We start from the raw sequence: 6,614 nt of genomic DNA, 5'->3' as shown, positions 1-6,614 counted from the left end.
ATTACTACAAATGTTCAAATAAAACCAAAATGTCGGCTAAGAAATGATATTGAAGCAATTTATGTTCATAAGTATGTAGGGGTGTATGTATAACTTTCCCCGACTAGCGCTTTCTCTTCTTGCAATATTTCAATTGACATGCGCAATGAATACAATTCTTAAAGTCACTTCCATTATCCTTTCTGTTTTCGGAATTGAATTAGCAAGAGATGGGTTTGCGCAAGTCTAAAATCAATGGGGGGAAATAAAATGACATTTCTGTCAACAGTAACTTAAGATATGAACAGAAAAAGAATCAGATTGGGTTTTCAAAACAAAAGCTTTCTTTCCCTGACCGGGAATCGAACCCGGGCCGCGGCGGTGAGAGCGCCGAATCCTAACCACTAGACAACCAGGGAAGATGCCTAGTGTGGCGACAAAGGGTCTACTTACTGGGCTCCGATGATTCAACTCTCCTTCTCACCCAATCATCCACAGCCCTGGACAGTTAGATGTGTCTGATAACTGGGATTCAGCAGTGCAAGTTCCCAGCCAGATTTGCCCTGCAGAAAGTGAAGCTGCCAGCACTGACGCACTTCCATGTAAGAGGGGAATTAGCTCACATGGTAGAGCGCTTGCTTTGCATGTAAGAGGTAGCGGGATCGATGCCCGCATTCTCCAAGTTTTTTGGTGTGTAGTCAGTAGGGCAAGGCCTTCCAGACATTCTACTTTTACATGAGATCACTGATTGATATGATGACTTCACTGAAGCCTGTTAGTGCTATTGATTGTAGCAAATACTCTCTTTGGTTTACCTTGCTGCGTTTGCCAATACAGTGAACAAGAAAAGGAAAAATTCAACATTTTAAAGTGTTTCAAGCATTATAATATGTACTAGATTGTACTAGATTGAAGGGATGCCCCAGATTGTACAGTGTTTACAGTTTGCACTTATTCCATGAAGTCTTATATTGTATTCCCCAGACTCTCTGAAAATTCACCTTTTCAAGGAAGCTTATCTGGCCTATCTCTAACATTGTGCTTCAGATCCGCTCCAGACACCTGTCCAAAAATCATGCATAGCCGAAATAGCTCAGTTGGGAGAGCGTTAGACTGAAGATCTAAAGGTCCCTGGTTCGATCCCGGGTTTCGGCAGATGATTTTGTCAATACCAGCAGCGGTTTATTGAGCAACCTTTTCATTATTTAGAATAATAATAATAATTTGTCACCATATGACTTCTGATTCAGTTCAACCATTTTATAAGAGATACCAAAGAAAGAATGCAACGTATGAAACAATAGCATTAAAAATCAGTGTTGCACATATAGGTATTGGCAAAATGATACAATAAGTGAGAGCAAGCAAAGTGGATTGTGTGCTGTATTTTGTTTATATGAGGCGGGCATCAAAATAACTAAACTAGTGCTAGGTTTTTTACTCTCTGAAAGCTCTGAGACATCAAGACAGGTGAATAGTTCCTCCACCAGAGCTCCAAGAGACACCGGCTTCAGCGCGAAGAAGACATACATAAAACCGTCTTGCATTATTGGCGATACTGCTGTGCTTGTGACCATAGCATTAAACATCAACAGTTCACAGACTGGTGTTGGTCAAAATATTTAATGAGCAAATGGCAGCAAAGTTGGATGTGTTCTGCATGTTGTTTCTATTTTCTAAGGACAGAAATGGTCACAAAATGGATACACATAGTATCTTGTTATGTATAGACTTAGACTGTTAGCTCTTCGGGGGAGCAGCAACTCTTTTTCTGGATGTTTCCTTCTATGTCTGTAGCGCTTTTTACCATTATGTTTCCTATAATTTTCCCATGATGTCTCTATTATTATATCCATGACAGATGTACTGTAGGATACTGTATCCCTAGCCATATATTTATTATATTCCAGTTTTGTCACTTGTATTATTGCTGTGAAGCGCTATGTATATTCCCCTTATGGTGACAAACTGGATAATATTCCCACTATGTCTCCTATTATTTTCCCATGGTATCTATTATTATTATTAATATTAATAATATTATTATTATTAAATCCATGCAGAATGTAGGATAGTGTCCATCTAAAAGCACATATTGATGAAATGGTTGAAAATGATGCCTCCGTTTTTTGCCACGATTGTCTTGACACTTAAACCCCAAAACTTCAATAGAGCCACACTTAAAAGACATCATCATTCTTTTTGATTCAAATGTACTTTTATGGTGCAGAAGCTGCATGCTGCCTGTGCCTTCAGTGTATGCATTTGTCAGTGTGTCTCTATCTGCCTTTCTGTCTCTTAATGGCCAGTCAGCCTGTGTGATGATGTCAGCATATGTCTGTGATGTTAGAGACGCATTGTGACATCATCACATATAGAGAGAGAGAGAGAGAGAGAGAGAGAGAGAGAGAGAGAGAGAGAGAGAGAGAGAGAGAGAGAGAGAGAGAGAGAGAGGGAGAGGGAGAGGGAGAGAGAGAGGGAGAGGGAGAGGGAGAGGGAGAGAGAGAGGGAGAGGGAGAGGGAGAGGGAGAGGGAGAGGGAGAGGGAGAGAGAGAAAGCAGCTCCTCCCTCCCATGCAAATGAATGGAGTGAGAGGAGAGGAGCAGAGGGACAGAAGCCTGTGCTGCTTCTGCTGTTAATGGGACAGGTTTTGATGCGCTGTTTCTTGCTCTATCTCCCTCCCACCCACTCTCTCAGGGGTAGAAAGTTTTCAAGTGAGAGAGGAAAGGAAGGGGAAATGGAAGCTGAGGAGAGCTGGTCCTGTCCCTCTTGTTGGTAAAGAGGGTGCATCCACAAAGAGGTAAGGAGATAGGTTTTTTTTTAATTCAAGAAGGAGTTTTTAATTCAAGAAGGAGTGCCTGGTGGCGAAGCTGGCGTGCCCTGTCACACTACAGACCCCTCTGTGCGCGTGTGCGCGTGTGTCTGCAGGGGGTATCAGTCCCATCCATAGATATCAGGGGTGCTGCCGCCGCCGCTACTGCTGCTCATATTTTAGCAATAGGCACATCCCTTTGGTGTTAATTAGTGTTTGCAGGACCATCTTTTTTGCTTTTGTGTGTGCATTTTGCATTTGTGTGTCTGAGTGTGTATTGCATGTTTTTTTAAAATACCTTATCTGTATAGAAAAAAAGCCTTCTTTTAGTAATGTACAGTTACAATATGAACATGTCCCCATCTCATCTCATCCACCTGACTCTGGATACGAAACATCCATGTATTCTTTTGTAACTTTTGTTCAATTTTCATACAATTTGCTTGCACCATTTCAGAAAAATGAAATCTTTCAAATGGAAATTATTTGGAAACCGCTGTAACAAACAACACTGTACATGCTAATAGGTATATACATGCTCAGGGGTCGGTTTATGGATCTGTATACCCTTATACATTGCCCACTTCGGCCATTTTAATTCCCCCTTTTTAAATTATTGTTACCAATATACATTTTTTGTGTGTGTGTTTGTGTGATGGGGTAGGTGGCGGTACTCAATGGCCGTGGCAATCTCGTCCTGAGTCCTGGTGACTGGAAATCATCATAATATAATAAATTGATTGAGTATGATTATAATTACTACAAATGTTCAAATAAAACCAAAATGTCGGCTAAGAAATGATATTGAAGCAATTTATGTTCATAAGTATGTAGGTGTGTATGTATAACTTTCCCCGACTAGCGCATTCTCTTCTTGCAATATTTCAATTGACATGCGCAATGAATACAATTCTTACAGTCACTTCCATTATCCTTTCTGTTTTCGGAATTGAATTAGCAAGAGATGGGTTTGCGCAAATCTAAAATGGCAGTGGATATTCACAGTTGAGTGCAAATAGCCGCACGGCTATTCGCACTCAGTAAACATCCCAGCCTGGAATCGAACCCTCTTCCCCTTACGGCTATTCGCACTCAGTAGAACTTAACTGAGTGCGAATAGCCAAGCTGTTATGAACAGGTTTCAATGCCTTTATTCACCAGTAAAAAAAATCAGAAAGTCTTATAGCTCAGTGGTTATGCTGCAGGCCATTCGCATAGTGGACCAGGGTTCCATTCCTGGCAGGGATGTTTATTTTTTCCATTTTATTTTCTACTGAGTGCGAATAGCCGTGCGGCTATTTGCACTCAGTAGAACTTAACTGAGTGTGACTAGCCGAGCTGTTATGAACACGTTTCTATGGAACTTAACTGAGTGCGAATAGCCGAGCTACTGAGTGCGAATAGCCGAGCTAGTAGAACTTAACTGAGTGCGAATAGCCGAGCTGTTATATACAGGTTTCTATGCCTTTAATCACCAGGAAAAATCAGGAAGTCTTATAGCTCAGTGGTTATGCAGCAGTTATGCAGCAGGCTATTAGCATAGGGGACCAGGGTTCGATTCCTGGCAGGGATGTTCATTTTTTCCATTTTATTTTCTACTGAGTGCAAATAGCCGCACTCAGTAGGAAATAAAATGGAAAAAAATGAACATCCCAGCCAGGAATCGAACCCAGGTCTCCCGTACTAATGGCCTGGAGCATAACCACTGAGCTATAAGACTTTCTAATGCTTTTCAAGGGCACAGAGGCATAGAAACCTACTGACAGTACAGTGTTCCTAACAGCTCGGCTATTCACACTCAGTCCTCAGTTCAGTTGAGTGCAAATAGCCGCACGGCTATTCGCACTCAGTAGGAAATAAAATGGAAAAAAATGCATGCGGCCCATGCACAGGCCTACAACGCGATCTGCGTTCTGAGGGGAGAGAGAACGTTTGCGATGGGAGGGGGCGTGGTGGTAGGTTTGCGGGGGCGTGGCCATGATGTCCCGCGGCTGGTACGCCCTCATTGGCTGAACCGCCGGCGCGGCCTGGCCACGCCTCCATCGCAAATGCCAATCTCAAACTCCCCTGCCAGCTTGGGGAAAGGTGAGCGACACGGTAGGGACTGGGACGGAAGGAACTGGGTGGGCGGGGCCTGATCGCACAGGCCTGCGCTGTAGTACTTACTTGGACCGCAGCCTTCGGAGCAGCTTACGCGTGCGTGCGCAGGCGTGTGTAAATGCCGGCGACAGCCAAGTTTAAATATACGCGCTGAGGGGAGCGGAGGAGGGGTCACGTGACACCAAACATCCAATGGGGATGAGGGACTAGACTCGTCTCCCGCCCCACCTCCGCCACACCCTCGCCCCGCCGCCATAGCGCGCTCACTGCCTCACCTGTCAGGCCACAAAAAAGCACCAGCTTCTGTAGGCGAGGCAGCGCAGGAGCGCGGCCCGAGGCACCATGCCAGAGTCCTTAGGCGCGCTGCTGCTTGGCACTGAGCCTCTGCAGCCGCAATGAGAGCAGCTTTAGCAGGGGCTCGCGCACGCCTGCGGAAGCGTGTCTTAATAAATCTTTCGTTTCTTAGCTTGCCAGAGCGCAGGGCCGGTCACGTGAACGTTTCGGCCAATGAGGGCGCACCAGAATCCGTGACGTCACTGGCCCGCCCCCAGACACGCCCACGGACGGCGCGCGCTGTAAGGCCATGGAAAGCACTGCTTTCCCTCAGCCTCAGCGCACCTCCGCACGGCTTCAGTCTCTATGGACTAAGCCTTAGGCTGCGGCCTGGGAGGGAGCGTGGCGTGCTGGCACACGAGCGCTGCGCCCTTGCTCGGCCGTGCAATTTGTGGCTAGGTGCACGCTCATCTGGGGGCGCGGCCACAACGGCACTGAGCTGGTTCGCCCTCATTAGGTGAACCTCTTGGAGGCGGCAAATTCAATTTAGCTTGCTCTGCAAGCGTCTCAAGCCCCGATGCTCACCCTGGCCAGACACATAAGGCCTTGGCCAGGGTTCCTGCTGGCGTGCGGAGGCGCGCTGAGGCTCAGGGAAAGCGGGTGCTTTCCCTGGCCTTAGACAGCGCGCCATCTTAATCAGGGCCGCCAACAGCGGGGGAGAAAGGGTTCTGGCGTCCCTGACCCGGCCACCCGGGCCCCAGCGCGGCCGGGCGCCTGTTAATAAAATAAAATAAGAAATTGCTGCAAAAAAATGGTGGTGTCTCCCTGTGGTAGCGCCGGATGTAGTCATGGTTAAGTTTCCGGCACGCCGGCGTCAGAGGGAGCCCTGTTTCACGTGGGAGCTGGCGAGACAGGTGCTTCATGGCTGATGTCAACTGCTGTGACCCCCCCATCGGCCCAGCATCGGCCCGCCACCGCAGCACACTGGTGCGCGCGTGAGCAGTGGCGTGATGCCTGCAGCGGGGCTGGAGGCAACTGCTGTGACCAGCCTCCGGGCTCCCCGCTGCACCGCCACCCCCACCCTCTGCACCGCCACCCCCCACCCTCTGCACCGCCACCCCCACCCTCTGCACCGCCACCCCCACCCTCTGCACCGCCACCCCCTCCCTACCCCCCCATGACAGGGCTGTCCCGCCACACACCACAGCCGCTAGACAACCCACGCAGCCGCGGGAAACCCCTGTACTGCCGTCCCCCCGCAGCATTGTTCTCCCACCCGCAGTACCGCCACAACCACCCGCAAGCACCCTTGCGCCGCGCCCCCCCCCCCTGCTGGTAAGTCTGATTTTTGGGTGTGTTTGGGTAATTTTTTTATATTTATTTTATTGCAGCTATTTTTTATATTAATACACATTCCTAGTGAGAGAGACAGAGATATATATATATACAC

The 6,614-nt window shown here is 47.6% G+C and overlaps 2 non-coding genes across 2 annotated transcripts; one reads left to right on the top strand and one right to left on the bottom strand.

The window, feature by feature from the left end:
• Nucleotides 1–326: 326 nt before the first annotated feature.
• Nucleotides 327–398, bottom strand: TRNAE-CUC (transfer RNA glutamic acid (anticodon CUC)). Its single transcript has one exon. It is a non-coding gene; the product is annotated as a tRNA-Glu (tRNA).
• Nucleotides 399–1,061: 663 nt separating this feature from the next.
• Nucleotides 1,062–1,134, top strand: TRNAF-GAA (transfer RNA phenylalanine (anticodon GAA)). The gene has a single exon. It is a non-coding gene; the product is annotated as a tRNA-Phe (tRNA).
• The last annotated feature ends 5,480 nt before the right edge of the window (nucleotides 1,135–6,614 follow it).

The sequence above is a fragment of the Ascaphus truei genome, chromosome 11 (genome assembly GCF_040206685.1).
Source record: "Ascaphus truei isolate aAscTru1 chromosome 11, aAscTru1.hap1, whole genome shotgun sequence".
NCBI lineage: Eukaryota > Metazoa > Chordata > Amphibia > Anura > Ascaphidae > Ascaphus > Ascaphus truei.
The sequence above is the reverse complement of the archived record's forward strand: the minus strand, read 5'-3'. Positions and strand labels throughout refer to the sequence as shown.